At 47.3% G+C, this 18,124-nt stretch overlaps 1 protein-coding gene across 6 annotated transcripts in view; it reads right to left on the bottom strand.

The window, feature by feature from the left end:
* The window catches only part of LOC109903578 (collagen alpha-1(XIV) chain), a 127,274-nt gene that overhangs the window by 97,484 nt on the left and 11,666 nt on the right, over positions 1-18,124 (bottom strand). The gene's annotated exons all lie outside the window — the stretch shown is intronic.

The following is an 18,124-nucleotide window of genomic DNA, read 5'->3' on the forward strand; positions in this document are numbered from 1 at the left end:
GTCTTGAAGGCCATCCTTGAGACGGGGGTCCCGGGGGGATCAATGGCTGTTGGTGTGCTGTCACTTTTATATAAGAAGGGGGAAGTAACAGACCTTGGCAACTGGCGGCCATTGACCATGCTGTGCGTAGATTACAAGCTACTTGCAAAGGTTTTAGCAGACCGGTTGCGCACAGCCCTTCCCTACGTCGTTCATGAGGATCAGACGTGCGGGGTAGAGGGCCGCTCTATTAGATGGAACCTACAGTTAATCAGGGACTCCATCGCTTGGGTTGAAGATAGAGGACTGCCTTTAATGGTAGCAGCGCTAGATCAGGCGAAAGCCTTTGATCGCGTGAATAGATCCTTTTTATTCAGAGTGTTAGGTCGATTAGGATTTGGGGAGAAGTTCATAGGATGGATTCGTACATTATATGTCGGAGCGGGGTGCCGAGTTAGTGTAAATAGTCACTTGGGTGACGTTTTTGACCTCTCTTCTGGGGTCAGGCAGGGGTGCCCACTCTCGGCTCTCCTCTTCGTTCTGTACATGGAGCCTCTGGGGGCTGCCATTAGGGCAGACACAGGGGTGGAAGGCTTGTTGATCCCTGGAAGTGGTGGGCTGCGTGTTAAGATGACGCAGTACGCCGACGACACTTCCTTGCTGCTGTGCAAGGACTCGTGCCTGACAAGGTCCCTTGCCATCTTTGGGGATTTCACCCGAGCGTCGGGAGCGGTTCTGAACCATGCAAAGTCTTCCGTCAAGTTTTTCGGTAGATGGCGCGGTAGAACGGATGTGCCCGGGGGGTTATCTCTCTGTGAGGGGGCCCTGAGGATTCTCGGGGTCCATTTTGAGACCTCCGGCTCAGCGACGCTGAACTGGAACATGCGTATCGCAGTGGTACAGAGGAAGCTAGCAATGTGGAAGGCTAGGTATTTGTCTTTTATGGGCAAAGTCCTGGTCCTAAAGGTGGATGTGTTGCCGTCTCTTTTGTATTTGGCGTACATCTACCCATTGCCGGCTTGTCTGAGGAGGCCTCTAGTGAGGCTTGTGTTTCAGTTCATGTGGAGTGGCAGGTGCGAGTGGGTCGCCAGGGCAAGCATGATCTGTCCCATCGGGGAGGGAGGTAGGGGGGTACCACATTTCCCCCTCAAGCTGGACACAATTTTTGTTTCTTTCTTGTTAACGGAGCTTGCTCATCCAGTGATACACCCATCCGGTTACCTCCTGCGGGTGTTCTTCTCGTATCAGGCGAGAAGCGTAATGGTGTGGTCTAACACGGGTCCTCGGGCAGAACAGCTGCCGTGGCATTTTGGTCATGCGGCCAAGTGGCTGCGTGCGCACCCTGAGGTTGAAGTTGCCCGAGTAGGTTTAGATCACAGGCACCTGTACGAGGAGGCCAGAAAGGCAGGGAGTCCGGTGCCTGTAGAGGGCATCTCGGAAGTGGTCTGGGAGGGAGTGCAGGCGCGAGGTCTGGACAACAGGCTCAAGGACCTGAATTGGTTGAGCCTCCATAGGTGCTAGCCGGTACGTTCCATCATGTACCGGTATAGTTTGGTGCAATCCCCCACCTGTCCAAGATCCTCTTGTGGCAGGGAGGAGACTGTGCGCCATGTCTTTTGGGACTGTGCCTTTGCCGGAGTAGTATGGTCTAGGGCACGGGTGTTGTTAGGTTTGGTAAGGGGGGATTTTGTATTGACGTGGGCCAGGTTAGAGAGAGGTGTAGGGAGAGCGAGAGGGACGGATAGGGACAGGTTTCTCTTTAAACGGGGGCTGTGGGAAGCCAGGCAGAACATGGTGAAGACAGGGAGAGATTGGGGGGTGGAAGGGATAGTGAGGAGGGTGGAAGGAGATTTGAGGGGGAGGATGAAGAGGGAGGAGAGGAAGTGGGGGCAGCATGCTGCTCGGGAGAGGTGGAAGGGGGGTTTAGGGCTGGGTGTCATTTAGATTTGTAAGGGGATAGATTAGGGACGGAGAGATAGGGAAAGGTATTTTGTAGGGTGACGGGAGGGAAGATGCTCCCCTGAGGTTTTGTTTGGGGTTTATGTTTAGTTAAATTAGTTAAATTAAAATACCATTATTTGAGTATGTATGAAAATTATGAGTTGTAAAGAATGAATGGTATTGAAGATAATAAATAATTTTTTATTAAAATAAATAAAAAATAGGCTGTATTAGGTTTCACGTTCCGTTTGTTGTTTTTGTATTTATTAAGTTATTTCATGTATCGTCACTTTTTCTTCATTAAAGAACATGAGTAACCACCACGCTGCACTTCGGTCCGACTCTCTTTCTACAAACGAAGAACGCCTTTACAGAATCACCCACCACACTCGGACCGAGCAGCGTGTTAACAGGCAGCAGCGAAGGGAGGACGTTATGGACAGCAATGGCATGGAGTATACGACGTGGGAAGAAATCGACAGGTGGGCGGCCGACCCAGAGAGAGTGCAGGAGCCCAGGAGCCTGGGATTCGCTGGATCAGTGCGAAGAAGGCTATAGGCGAATGGAGAAACAGACACGGCGGCGCAGAGCGAAACCCGAGAGTCACCCCAAAAAATGTATTGGGGGGGGGCTCAGAGGGAGAGTGGCTGAGTCAGGAGATGGACCTGAGCCAACTCTCCTTGTTTATCGTGAGGAGCCAAGGAGGAGACCAGAACCAGAGCCGATGTTAGAGGTGAGCGAAGCAGAGACTGTGAAGGAGTTAATGGGGAAAGTGGAGTGGAGAGTAATGAGGGAGTTGCTAGCTTGGTGCTATAGATATCATATTCGTCCGACGGATCGTGTCGGGGATTTGATGGCACCTGAGTTAGCACTCCATACTCGTCCTGAGGTGCGTGTTAGTCGGCTGGTGAAGTTGGTGCCAGCCTCACGCACCAGGCCTCCTGTGCACATCCCTAGCCTTGCACATCCTGTGCCACCTCCACACACCAGTCCTCCGGTAGCAGCTCCCCGCACCAGGCTTCCTGTGCGTGTCCTCGCTCCAGTATCACCAGTGCCCGCACCACGCATCAGGCCTACAGTGCGCCTCGCCTCTCCTGCGCTGTCGGAGTCTCCCGCCTGTTCAGCACAGCCAGAGCCTTCCTTCCCTCCTGCGCTGTCGGAGTCTCCTGCCTGTTTAAAGCAGTCAGAGCTGTCAGTCTGCATGAAGCAGTCAGAGCTGTCAGTCTGCATGAAGCAGCCAGAGCTGTCAGTCTGCAAGGAGCTGCCAGTCTGCAAGGAGCTGCCAGTCTGCAGGGAGCTGTCAGTCTGCAAGGAGCCGTCAGTCTGCAGGGTGCTGTCAGTCTGCAAGGAGCTGCCAGTCTGCAAGGAGCTGTCAGTCTGCAAGGAGCTGCCAGTCTGCATGGAGCAGTCAGAGCTGTCAGTCTGCATGAAGCAGCCAGAGCTGTCAGTCTGCAAGGAGCTGCCAGTCTGCAGGGAGCTGTCAGTCTGCAAGGAGCTGTCAGTCTGCAAGAAGCTGTCAGTCTGCAGGGTGCTGTCAGCCTGCATGGAGCAGTCAGAGCTGCCAGTCTGCACGGAGCTGCCAGTCTGCAAGGAGCTGCCAGTCTGCAAGGAGCTGTCAGTCTGCAAGGAGCTGTCAGCCTGCATGGAGCAGTCAGAGCTGTCAGTCTGCAAGGAGCTGTCAGTCTGCAAGGAGCTGTCAGTCTGCAAGGAGCTGCCAGTCTGCAGGGTGCTGTCAGCCTGCATGGAGCAGTCAGAGCTGTCAGTCTGCATGAAGCAGCCAGAGCTGTCAGTCTGCAAAGAGCTGTCAGTCTGCAGGGAGCTGTCAGTCTGCAAGGAGCTGCCAGTCTGCAAGGTGCTGTCAGCCTGCATGGAGCAGTCAGAGCTGTCAGTCTGCATGAAGCAGCCAGAGCTGTCAGTCTGCAAAGAGCTGCCAGTCTGCAAGGAGCTGCCAGTCTGCAGGGTGCTGTCAGCCTGCATGGAGCAGTCAGAGCTGTCAGTCTGCATGAAGCAGCCAGAGCTGCCAGTCTGCAAGGAGCTGCCAGTCTGCAAGGAGCTGTCAGTCTGCAAGGAGCTGTCAGTCTGCAAGGAGCTGTCAGTCTGCAGGGTGCTGTCAGCCTGCATGGAGCAGTCAGAGCTGCCAGTCTGCACGGAGCTGCCAGTCTGCAAGGAGCTGTCAGTCTGCAAGGAGCTGTCAGCCTGCATGGAGCAGTCAGAGCTGTCAGTCTGCAAGGAGCTGTCAGTCTGCAAGGAGCTGTCAGTCTGCAAGGAGCTGCCAGTCTGCAGGGTGCTGTCAGCCTGCATGGAGCAGTCAGAGCTGTCAGTCTGCATGAAGCAGCCAGAGCTGTCAGTCTGCAAAGAGCTGTCAGTCTGCAGGGAGCTGTCAGTCTGCAAGGAGCTGCCAGTCTGCAAGGTGCTGTCAGCCTGCATGGAGCAGTCAGAGCTGTCAGTCTGCATGAAGCAGCCAGAGCTGTCAGTCTGCAAAGAGCTGCCAGTCTGCAAGGAGCTGCCAGTCTGCAGGGTGCTGTCAGCCTGCATGGAGCAGTCAGAGCTGTCAGTCTGCATGAAGCAGCCAGAGCTGCCAGTCTGCAAGGAGCTGCCAGTCTGCAAGGAGCTGTCAGTCTGCAAGGAGCTGTCAGCCTGCATGGAGCAGTCAGAGCTGTCAGTCTGCAGGGAGCTGCCAGTCTGCAAGGAGCTGCCAGTCTGCAAGGAGCTGCCAGTCTGCAAGGAGCTGTCAGTCTGCAAGGAGCTGTCAGCCTGCATGGAGCAGTCAGAGCTGTCAGTCTGCAAGGAGCTGCCAGTCTGCAGGGTGCTGTCAGCCTGCATGGAGCAGTCAGAGCTGTCAGTCTGCATGAAGCAGCCAGAGCTGCCAGTCTGCAAGGAGCTGTCAGCCTGCATGGAGCAGTCAGAGCTGTCAGTCTGCATAGAGCAGCTAGATCCGCCAGTCAGCCATGATCTTCTAGATTGCCAGTCAACCAGATTCTTCCAGATCAGCCTGTCAACCAGAATCTTCCAGATCCGCCAGCCAGCCAGGATCTACCGGAGCCTACTACCTACCTGAGCTTCATCTCAGTACTGGGCTTCCTCTCAGTACTGGGCTTCCTCTCAGTACTGGGCTTCCCCTCTGTTCCAGGCTGCCCCTCTGTTCCGGGCTGCCCCTCAGTTCCGGGCTGCCCCTCAGTTCCGGGCTGCCCCTCAGTCCCGAGCTGCCCCTCAGTCCCGAGCTGCCTCAGTCCCGAGCTGCCCCTCAGTCCCGAGTTGCCCCTCAGTCCCGAGCTGCCCCTCAGTCCCGAGCTGCCCCTCAGTCCCGAGCTGCCCCTCAGTCCCGAGCTGCCCCTCAGTCCCGAGCTGCGCCTCAGTCCCGAGCTGTCCCTCAGTCCCGAGATGCCCCTCAGTCACGAGCTGCTCCTCAGTTCTGTGGGGTTCTGGGTGAGGACTATTAGGCCATGGTCGGCGGCGAGGGTGGATTATCCCAGGACGCGAAGGGGAGGAACTAGGACATTAATGAAGTGGGGTCCACGTCCCGAGCCGGAGCCGCCACCAAGGACAGACGCCCACCCGGACCCTCCCTATTGTTTTGAGGTGCGTCCGGGAGTCCGCACCTTGGGGGGGGGGTTCTGTCACGCCTTGGTCATTGTATTTTGTGTTTTCGTTATATATTTGGTCAGGCCAGGGTGTGACAGGGGTTTATGTTATTGTATTTCGTATTGGGGTTTGTAGTATTTGGGATCGCGGCTGATTAGGGGTGTTGTATAGGCTTGGCTGCCTGAGGCGGTTCTCAATCAGCAGTCAGGTGATTCTCGTTGCCTCTGATTGGGAACCGTATTTAGGTAGCCTGAGTTTCGCTTTGTCTTTCGTGGGTGATTGTTCCTGTCTCTGTGTTGTGTCACCAGATAGGCTGTATTAGGTTTCACGTTCCGTTTGTTGTTTTTGTATTTATTAAGTTATTTCATGTATCGTCACTTTTTCTTCATTAAAGAACATGAGTAACCACCACGCTGCACTTCGGTCCGACTCTCTTTCTACAAACGAAGAACGCCGTTACAATTACTGAGTACCACTCTGCATATTTCAAGTATAGTGAAGGCTGCGTCATGTTTTGGGTATGCTTGTAATCGTTAAGGACTGGGGAGTTTTTCAGGATAAAAAATAAACGTAATGGAGCTGAGCACAGGCAAAATCATAGAGGAAAACCTGGTTCAGTCTACTTTCCACCAGCCACTGGGAGATTAATTTACCTTTCAGCAGGTCAATAACCTAAAACACATGGCCAAATATACACTAGAGTTTTTACCAAGAAGACAATGAATGTTCCAGTGGCCGAGTTACTGTTTTGACTTAAATCTACTTGAAAATCTATGGCAAGACCTAAATGTGGTTGTCTAGCAATGATTAACAACCAATTTGACAGAGCTTGACAATTTGGGTAAATAATAATGGGCAAATGCTACACAATCCAGGTGTGGAAAGCTCTAATGCCGTGTTCACATTGGCAGTTTGAAGTGACTCAAATCCTATTTATTTGCATATCTAATTAGAATATGTTACTTTTCCTGCAGTATGAATAGCCAGAAAGCACATGGATATTTCAGGCCACATTTCAAACCACCCATGAAGCTCAGGTACAAATCTGATTCCTGGCCATCTGATTATTTGCCATCAAGTGGTTTTTAGACTGTTATTTGGCATATCTTGTTGCTTACTAGCTAGGTTACTCTGTTGACAGTTAGACAAGAACATGTGGTAGCTACCTAGCTTGTTAATTTTTACAAACAAATCAGTGAATGTGCTAGAAAAATAAATAGTTAACTAGCTAGGACTCGTTTTGAAAGTTGGATCCTCTTATCCTTTTGAGGCTTTAAAAGTGGCCTTTCCTCCCCAATTTTCCATCTTGTCTCATCGCTGCAACTCCCCAACGTGCTCGGCGAAGTCATGCATCCTCCGAAACATGACCCACCTAACTGCGCTCCTTAACACCCGCCAGCACCAATGTGTCAGAGGAAACACCGTTCAACTGGTGACAGGAGTCAGCCCGCCACAAGGAGTCACTAGAGCGCGATGAGCCAAGTAAAGCCCCACCAGCCTAACCCGGACCACGCTGGGCCAATTGTGCGCTGTCCTATGGGACTGCCGGCCACGGCCGGTTGTGGCACAGCCCGGGAATGAACCCAGGTCTGTAGTAATGCCTCTAGCAGTGTGATGCAGTGTCTTAGACCGCTGCGCCACTCAGGAAGCCCCGCTGCATAACTTCTGAGTGACAGGAAGCATGAGCATTCCCACCAATCAACCTACACCACTGTACACACCCCCGTTACTATGACAACTAGCATAGCCTTGTCAGCAAATGACTGCTGTCTGAACACACACAAATCCAATTTGGTCACTTGTAACTTGCTGTTTGGACAGCCAGTAGTCCAAAACAGATTTGAAAAACAAAACTGATTTGAGCATTAAGGCCTGAACAAGGCTTTAAAGACTCACTGCTGTAAATGCTGCCAAAGGTGATCCTACAAAGTTTTGACTCAGGGATGTGAATACTTATGTAAGTGAGACCTTTCTGTATTTCATTTTCAATAAATGTGCAAAAATAAAATCACTTTGTCATTATGGGGTATTGTTAGTAGATGGGTGAGAAAAATATATTTAATCCATTTTGAATTCAGGCTGTAACACATCAAAATGTGGAATAAGTCAAGTGGTATGAATACTTTCTGAAGGCACTGTATATGCCACTTTTCCCATTGAGCATTCCATGCACACAGCTGCAGTGGTACACAGATTCAGTCTCAGAGTTCGGTGAACAGACATCTTCTGGAAGTTTTGCTCATTATCTCTGGGGAGAGAGAACGTACAGAACATCAAGGCAATGTAGAGATCATCATTTAAACATGGTTACAATCAAAAAGGTGTTTCAGTTATCAAAACATACAAAAATGAAACAGTTGTACATACGTTTTTTCATTGGAAAAGAGAGAATATAACTCTATAAAAATATTATCCCCCAGATAAAAAGACTGCTTACCAGGCTGGAACATGTTACGAAACCAAGAGTGGTCTACCTACAAGTCTGAGTGGTCTACCTACAAGTCTGAGTGGTCTACCTACAAGTCTGAGTGGTCTACCTACAAGTCTGTACAATCCTGGAGTTTCAGTTTCCAGATTATACCAGAAAACCAATCAATATCTCATCATAATAGACCTTAGTAAAGGAAGTAAAACGTCAAATAACTTTACAGTATAAAGTGCTTTGTGTGTCAACCTCATAAAATAACCTCCCAAAATTGAATTCTGTTTTCTGAACATTCAATTGGAGGAAACAATTTTGGACTGAGTGAAAGAGCATTGTCTGAGTGCCTTTAATAGCAGGGCAACAAACATAGCCAGGTGGATAGATAGGGGGGAGAGCGAGAGAGAAGGATACTGAAAAGTAGAGAGTTGGATAGTAAGAATGGAGAAAGGGGCGAGGGAGAGATTATTTTAGAACATAGCTATTAGTGGAGAACCTCAGGCACTCGTGGCTCTGACGGGTCACAGTGTCAACAGTCAAGGCCAAGGTGGGGTCAGGGTTAAGGCGACTGCGGTAACGCCTAGGGGGAGAGGGAGCCAAGAGTTCCCATTTCTCCATGTCAAAGCTGGTCCATGCACCTTTCTCTCATCCCATCCAGATTTATAATGTGTGTAATTTACACACACAGAGGAGAGAAGACACCATAACTTCAAGCTAAGGGCCTAACATTCCTCTTCAAAGACATGAAAGGGCAAAATAGTTGTGTGCAGAAGCCAATTGCAGATTCCACACGTGTGTGTCCAATAGGCAGGTATCCTCAAAGGTCTGCTCATTCATCTACAGTATGAACAAATTGCAGCGTTAAAGTGATGGATTAGTGAAAGCTACTTATGACAAAAGTGACACGTGCACACACATACGCACACACACATTTATTCCTATAAATAATCAAGTAAGAAGAATATAAAATCCTGTCACATATACCATGAATGTATGCAACTACAACTACTGCAACAACTCCAAACGAACTACTGTAGCTCCCTCTGACAATAATAGATGTGATCAGCCAGTGGAGCTCAACACCAACCCTCCCCCATACCCCAGTAGCAAATCAAACCCTAATCATCTCATAGGGTTGACATTATTCACAGGAGCTGTCTTCGAGGAGCTCCACCATACAGGAGAATAATTCAATCATGCAGACCATACCATCATGAGGAATCTCCATGCTTCCCTCCCACAAGCATCTCACAGACAAGAGGCAATAAATACAAGCCTCAAAATAGCCAAGCTAGTTGTCTCTTAATTCTATACTAGTATATGGAATATTGGAATATGTGGCTAAAATATGTAAGGGTTTAGATTTGGGCAGTGCCTTATTAAGAGTGATGGGATGGTGTATGCATTCATTATTCCCTAGGGGGTCGAGGTGGATTTTCCCTCACGCATTTCTATAAACAATGCAGGTATAGGCTAATGTCTTTCGATGGGTAATTAAAAAAAGAATCAACTTAAAATCTACTTCAGCCTCTGCCTGATAAAGGTTGTTGTGACAGAAAAATCACCTTGTTCAAAGCCTTTTGTCCAATAAAATCCTAAATGTGTCTACAGAATGTATGGCCTTCTGTCTGCATATTTCCACCATACCTCATCATACCATAAGCCTATTTGTGAAGATGTTAAGCTGAGAGGCCATACGGCCACACTCCCAGTGAGTGATGGGACTACAGCGACTGGGGCAGAGTGGAACAGGTAAAACCTCACCTCTGGGTATTGGCTTTGTGATTGTGAGGCGATGCAACATATGGAGAAAGGGCCACGCTGTCGATCGAGCGAAGATTAACAAGTAACATCTGTCAGCATCATCCGGCAGAGAACAAACAATGAACAGACAATGTGACATCATTCAGACGTTGTCGTGGGAACCCGGGGGAAATTACTGTAAGCCAGATGCATCCTGCGAATATTCAAATGCAGTTCTGTCGCTAGAAACAGTTAACAACAGACGGGAAGTGTTGGGTGATGTGACAGGACCTGTGTGTGTGTGTTTAAGAGTGAGAATGTGTGTGTGTGTGTGTGTGTGTGTGTGTGAGAGACCTCTCAGAAAGTGTAATGAATGATGAATGATGCTGGTCAACAGAGGCCAATTCCTCCAGACCATATGGACGTAATCACATGGGATCTTCTCTCTGGCGGGGGTTATCTAGGTGCCTTTAAACTGGTGCCTGCCTACCCGCCTGAGAGCATCTGTCACCTGTCACATTCCTATCCCCTCCAAATGACTCTGTTTCAATGTCAAGTTACATTGATGGAGCTTTTGCTCCATGCTTCATAACTCAGTAAAGCCTGCACTTACATTAATGGAATCCCAGACTCTCTCTGGCTAGGCTACAGCCCTCTTTTGCTCACTTTCAATTTGGCTATATGAACAGTGCATCCGTCTGCGATGAGGCATGCTTTGTTGATTCATCATGGTTTTGTAGCATGGGGAAATTAAATTGCGTTGAGTTGTTTATTTATTGCTGATTTTGTACATAATAAATGCTGTAAGTTTGCAGTGGTATGCAATGTATCCATCAGCTAGAGCGGGGATGGGCAACTGGAGGCCCGCGGCTCCCCTTTTGTAAGTCCGCGGATCAATAGTAGAATACACAAGGTGCAATTTTGAAAATTGGTTGTGCATCAGCAGTTTTTCTCTTGTTATGTCAGTCACTGACAGTCACTCAAATAGCCCAACAAAAATTTAGCTTAGAGCCCCCAAAAGGCTACGGCCGACTCTGACTGCATGTGTGGGTATGGATGTGGGTACGCAGCCCCGCGATCCACTGCGGCCCCTCAAGATGAGTTCAGAATGTTTTGTGGCCTCCAACCCCATCAATGTTGGCCATCCCTGATCTAGAGCCATAATAGAGTAAACGGGTTCCTTTCACAACAAGCTGACTGACCGAGCCAGCCAGGTATTTTTTTTTGCCATGAAACTGTTATAAAACCTGTCATAACACCATCCTATGAATGACACAATGCCTGTCTCAATAGGAAGTAGTATACGTAGTATCCCTATCTCACTCATCATTTTTTGACTGATCGCTGTCATTTCCGGTCACAACTTGCAAAACTTGTTTACGTGCTGCTGTGTGTTTTGTTGCTAACCTTACTTTGCTACCTGACAACTTTACGGTTTTACTTTTTAATTACCATTTATATTTTTTGTTTTTCCCTCACTCAACTTTTTATCATTCAACTTTTTCACTCCGGACGCTTTATCTGGACATGGTTTGTCAGGACCTCCAACAGCCGAAGCTAAGTAGTAACATTAACATGATGCCTTCTAATTGCAATCGCTGTACTCATATTATACAGGAGAACGGTCGCCTTATGGCTAGGATAGCTGAGCTGCAAGCCCAGCTTCAAACGCAATCGTTAGGCAAGGGTAATTTCAGTGTAGGAAAGGATGAAACAGTGTCTGTGCCACCAGTAAGTACAGATAGTAACGTTCGTATAAATCCCCTCGCACGGTCCCCGCAGCCGGACAACTTTCTCATGTCTTCTGGAGGGAAATGCTTTAGGAATGCTCAACCGGTGTCGCTCATTCAGCTGACAGAAACTTTCAACCGGTTCTCCCCATTAAGCAGCGAGTCGGAGTCAGAGGCTGAGCCTTCTCTGGTCTTTACTCCTCCTGTTACGGGGTCTGAGACGCCGAAGCCTCCCACCATTAGCTCTGACAAATTAAAAACCCTAGTCATTGGCGAATCCATTACCCGCATTAGACTTAAAACGAATCATCCAGCGATCATACACTGTTTACCAGGGGGCAGGGCTACTGACGTTAAGGCTAATCTGAAGATGGTGCTGGCTAAAGCTAAAACTGGCGAGTGTAAAGAGCATAGGGATATTGTTATCCATGTCGGCAAAAATTATGTTAGGATGAAACAGTCAGAGGTCACCAAGCGCAACATAGCTTCAGCGTGTAAATCAGCTAGAAAGAAGTGTCGGCATCGAGTAATTGTCTCTGGCCCCCTCCCAGTTAGGGGGAGTGATGAGCTCTCACAACTCAATCGCTGGTTGAAAACTATTTTCTGCCCCTCCCAAAAGATATGATTGGCCTGACTGAAACATGGCTTAAGCCTGATGAATCTACTGTGTTAAATGAGGCCTCACTTCCTGGTTACACTAGTGACCATATCCCCCGTGCATCCCACAAATGTGGAGGTGTTGCTAACATTTACAATAGCAAATTTCAATTGACAAAAAACAAAAACATTTTCGTCTTTTGAGCTTCTAGGCAGCATCTATGCAGCCTACTCAATCACTTTTTATAGCTAATGTTTAAAGGCCTCCTGGGCCATTTACAGCATTCCTCACTGAGTTCCCTGAATTCCTATCGGACCTTGTAGTCATAGCAGATAATATTCAAATTTTTGGTGACTTTAATACTCACATGGAAAATTCCACAGACCCACTCCAAAAGGCTTTCGGAGCCATCATCGACTCAGTGGGTTTTGTCCAACATGTCTCCAGACCGACTCACTGCCACAGTCATACTCTGGATCTAGTTTTGTCCCATGGAATAAATGTTGTGGATCTTAATGTTTTTCCTCATAATCCTGGACTATCGGACAACCATTTTATTACGTTTGCAATCGCAACAAATAATCTCCTCAGACCCCAACCAAGGAGCATCAAAAGTCCTGCTATAAATTCTCAGACAACCGAAAGATTCCTTGATGCCCTTCCAGACTCCCTCGGCCTACCCAAGGACGTCAGAGGACAAAAATCAGTTAACCACCTAACTGAGGAACTAAATTTAACCTTGCACAATACCCTAGATGCAGTTGCACCCCTAAGAACATTTGTCATAAGAAACTAGCTCCCTGGTATAGAGAAAATACCCGAGCTCTGAAGCAAGCTTCCAGAAAATTGGAACGGAAATGGCGCCACACCAAACTGGAAGTCTTCCGACTAGCTAGGAAAGACAGTACCGTGCAGTATCGAAGAGCCCTCACTGCTGCTCGATCATCCTATTTTTCCAACTTAATTGAGGAAAATAAGAACAATCCAAAATGTATTTTTGATACTGTCGCAAATCTAACTAAAATGCAGCATTCCCCAAGAGAGGATGGCTTTCACTTCAGCTGTAATAAATTCATGAACTTCTTTGAGGAAAAGATCATGATCATTAGAAAGCAAATTACAGACTCCTCTTTAAATCTGCATATTCCTCAAAAGCTCAGTTGTCCTGAGTCTGCACAACTCAGCCAGGACCTAGGATCAAGGGAGACACTCAAGTGTTTTAGTACTATATCTCTTGACACAATGATGAAAATAATCATGGCCTCTAAACCTTCAAGCTGCATACTGGACCCTATTCCAACTAATCTACTGAAAAGAGCTGCTTCCTGTGCTTGGCCCTATGTTGAAAATAATAAACGTCTCTCTATCCACCGGATGTGTACCAAACTCACTAAAAGTGGCAGTAATAAAGCCTCTCTTGGAAAAGCCAAACCTTGACCCAGAAAATATAAAAAACTATCCACCTATATCGAATCTCCCATTCCTCTCAAAATTTTTAGAAAAAGCTTTTGCGCAGCAACTCACTGCCATCCTGAAGACAAACAATGTATACGAAATGCTTCAGTCTGGTTTTAGATCCCATCATAGCACTGAGAATGCACTTGCGAAGGTGGTAAATTACCTTTTAATGGCGTCAGACCGAGGCTCTGCATCTGTCCTCCTTCTCCTAGACCTTAGTGCTGCTTTTGATAACATCGATCACCACATTCTTTTGAAGAGATTGGAAACCCAAATTCAAGTTCTGGCCTGGTTTAGATCTTATCTGTCGGAAAGATATCAGTTTGTCTCTGTGAATAGTTTGTCATCTGACAAATCAACTGTAAATTTAGGTGTTCCTCAAGAGGTTCCGTTTTAGGACCACTATTGTTTTCACTGTATATTTGACCTCTTGGGGATGTCATTCGAAAATAAAATGTTAACTTTCACAGCTATGCGGATGACACACGGCTGTACATTTCAATGAAACATGGTGAAGCCCCAAAATTGCCCTCGCTGGAAGCCTGTGTTTCAGACATAAGGAAGTGGATGGCTGCAAATGTTCTACTTTTAAACTCGGACAAAACAGAGATGCTTGTTCCAGATCCCAAGAAACAAAGAGATCTTCTGTTAAATCTGACAATTAATCTTGATGGTTGTACAGTCGTCTCAAATAAAACTGTGAAGGACCTCGGCGTTACTCTGGACCCTGATCTCTCTTTTGACGAACATATCAAGACTGTTTCAAGGACAGCTTTTTTCCATTTACGTAACATTGAAATAATCAGAAATTGTCTGTCCAAAAAATTATGCAGAAAAATTAATCCATGCTTTTGTTACTTCTTGGTTAGATTACAGCAATGCTCTACTTTCCGGCTACCCGGATAAAGCACTAAATAAACCTCAGTTAGTGCTAAATACGGCTGATAGAATCTTGACTAGAACCAAAAAATGTGATCATATTACTCCAGTGCTAGCCTCCCAACACTGGCTTCCTGTTAAGGCAAGGGCTGATTTCAAGGTTTTACTGCTAACCTACAAAGCAGTACATGGGCTTGCTCCTAACTATCTTTCCGATTTGGTCCTGCCATACATACCTACACACACGCTACGGTCACAAGACGCAGGCCTCCTAATTGTCCCTAGAATTTCTAAACAAACAGCTGGAGGCAGGGCTTTCTCCTTTTTATGGAATGGTCTGCCTACCCATGTGAGAGACGCAGACTCGGTCTCAACCTTTAAGTCTTCATTGAAGACTCATCTCTTCAGTAGGTTCTTATGATTGAGTGTAGTCTGGCCCAGGAGTGTGAAGGTGAATGGAAAGTCACTGGAGCAACGAACCACCCTTGCTGTCTCTGCCTGGCCGGTTCCCCTCTGTCCACTGGGATTCTCTGCCTCTAACCCTATTACAGGGGCTGAGTCACTGGCTTACTGGTTCTCTTCCATGCTGTCCCTAGGAGGGGTGTGTCACTTGAGTGGGTGGAGTCACTGACGTGGTCTTCCTGTCTGGGTTGGCACCCCCCCTTGGGTTGTGCTGTGGCTGAGATCTTTGTGGGCTATACTCGGCATTGTCTCAGGATGGTAAGTTGGTGGTTGAAGATATCCCTCTAGTGGTGTGGGGGCTGTGCTTTGGCAAAGTGGGTGGGGTTATATCCTGCCTGTTTGGCCCTGTCTGGGGGTATCATCGGATGGGGCCACAGTGTCTCCTGACCCCTCCTGTCTCAGCCTCCAGTATTTATGCTGCAGTAGTAGGGCTAGGGTCAGTCTGTTATATCTGGAGTATTTCTCATGTCTTATCCGGTGTCCTGTGTGAATTTAAGTATGCTCTCTCTAATTCTCTCTTTATCTCTTTCTTTCTCTCTCTCGGAGGACCTGAGCCCTAGGACCATGCCTCAGGACTACCTGGCCTGATGACTCCTTGTTGTCCCCAGTCCACCTGGCCGTGCTGCTGCTCCAGTTTCAACTGTTCTGCCTGCGGCTATGGAAACCTGACCTGTTCACTGTGATTACTATTATTTGACCATGCTGGTCATTTATGAACATTTGAACATCTTGACCATGTTCTGTTATAATCTCCACTCGGCACAGCCAGAAGAGGACTGGCCACCCCTCATATCATGGTTCCTCTCTAGGTTTCTTCCTAGGTTTTAGCCTTTTTATGGAGTTTTTCCTAGCCACCGTGCTTCTACACCTGCATCGCTTGCTGTTTGGGGTTTTAGGCTGGGTTTCTGTACAGCACTATGATATATCAGCTGATGTAAGAAGGGCTACATAAATACATTTGATTTGATTTAGTGTCCAGCATAGAAGTTCCAATGCTCCATTTGTCCATCAAATTATTTTCACTTAACAGTTTTCCTGCAAGTCTTAAATGGACAGCATAAAGGCTGAATATCAAAGGTACTATACAGCCTGTTACCAAACAAATTAATTAGAAGGAATTATAAATGAACATTGATGGAATCCTGTGCCTTTGACACCGAACAGAGAAGTCCAACAGTTGTACTAGTTCAGCCTTCAAAACCATGTCTGTGACTGTGCCCATGGTTACAGAGATACTGTAGCTATATTATTTTACCTTGGGTTGTTCTTATGTCTTATGAAAACACTGTGTTTTCCAGACAGCAAAGAGAATTAGGAAAGTAATCCATGCCTGTTAGTGCTGAATTAGTGCAAACTGTCACATTTTTATCCACTACTGCACAGATATTCAATCACATCTTAACCAACAGAAAGGCAAGATAACGATGTCCTCCTTCACTAAACATGGCCTCAAATGATACCACTACCATTACATCTTCTGTCCACATCTCTTAGCTGTTATTCATGAGACTAGAGAGAACCTCTCTGTCCTCTAAGCAGCCCTGTCTGTAGGCTACTGGAGACCACTAAAAGTCTTTCATGCTTAAAATATAACCTGTGGTTCCTGGGGGCGACACTACAGCTCGTTAGGGTCCCCTGATGAGTGGGGGACATCAGGAGCAAGCTGTGATCTCATTATCTCGGCGGCCTCTCCGGATACGGTCCAATTGCCTCCGTGTGAACAAATGACCGTGTAATTAAAGTTAAACAAATGGGACATGTCATCGCAGCGTAATACTGTCTGGTTGTACCACTTCCCCAACCACCTGCTAGTTAAGGGACATTGAGGAGGCGTAATATTTTCCTTGACCCCAACGCGACAGGGCAGATAAGGTAATGCTAACTTGAGCAGGTAGCAGGAACTGAAAGCAGTCTAGCTGAAAAGTAAAGGATATGGTCTGGTACTGGTTGCGGTTATCGGTTCAGATATACTGGTAACTGCTTATGCTGCTGCCTATAGAATATACCTAAAAGCTGGCATTGGAAGCACAAACTGGAATGAAATTAAGAGGTTAAGTAATGCCTATGATAATGTTATGGCACTGTAATATACCACACAGCACACGCCCATAACCGTCTATTCCTCTTGAGCCAAAAGGGGCTGAAAATACATTTGTCATACATAAACTACGCCATTTTATGCTTTAACTGACTGACACCAATCATTTTTCTGCTCAATAATGTGTCAATGAACCCCGAGCCCCTGCACAACATAAGCGCTGCCATGGTGACGCATGAGTCATCTGGCCTTAATCACTTGTATATGTCCCTTATGACACCACCGCCACGCCGGAAGTGGCCCCAGAAGTTTGGCCCCAGAATATTCCATTAGGGCATCAATATCAGGGTCCAGTATCCTTCCTGGGACCAGTTCAGAGAGGATATACATGGAGCTAAGTGCTAGGTTGTGTGGGACTGAGGCATCTGCCAGGCCTTAGGCACACCTGTATGCCCTCTGGCATCCCTGCACACCCAGGCAGGCAGGCAAGCAGGCAGGGAGCTACAGGGGGTTTACTTACCAAGGCTGGAGACATCCTTGAACGGGCCCCACGATAACATAGCAACGGTATTCTGCAAGTGTGGGCAAGGAGATAGCTGCCTGTGTCAATTGTCTACATGCAATGGATAGAGCGAGGGAGAGTACAGAGGGAGGGAGAAAGAGAAAAAGGAGAGAAACAGCGAGGAGGAATAAATGAGAGCTTTAGAGGAAAAGAAAGAGGAGGAAAAGAGAGAAAGAAGATGGAGTGAGGGAGAAACCAAAGCAGCATCATTATATCTTGAGTTAGTTTCCCCCTTCTGTCTTTTACCCATAGGCATTTTAGAGACGGCAGGTGATCCATCGCAGATCTCAAAGCACCACAGGGATCCTTACACCACATTCCATAATTGCAAAGCCTTCCCTCAACTACTTTTTGACACCTCGGCCAAATCATAGCTCTTTATGCCAGAAACACAGACGAGGTCCAGGTCGCCATGAGACACACACACCACAGGAGTTTTATAAACACTGTTACGCTCTTTGTCTGAAAACAAACTCCTAAATCTCCCACTAATAGCCTGTTTCAGCCCACCAACAGCTCTTACAAAATCCCTGTTTTTTTTAAATAACGCTGAATACAGGCAAGTTGCAATAATGTGGCAGAAAATTGTTTTCTTGCAGACAACTCTGTTCAGACACTTTAAGATCAATCCGTTGCAAAGAATCAATACTTAGTCCCTTACATCTCTTTTATCTGTTTGAACAAGTGTTAAAACACCTCTGCAACTATTGCATACATAACATCTGTAAGG

Source organism: Oncorhynchus kisutch, linkage group LG14 (assembly GCF_002021735.2).
Source record: "Oncorhynchus kisutch isolate 150728-3 linkage group LG14, Okis_V2, whole genome shotgun sequence".
NCBI classification, from domain to species: Eukaryota; Metazoa; Chordata; class Actinopteri; order Salmoniformes; family Salmonidae; genus Oncorhynchus; species Oncorhynchus kisutch.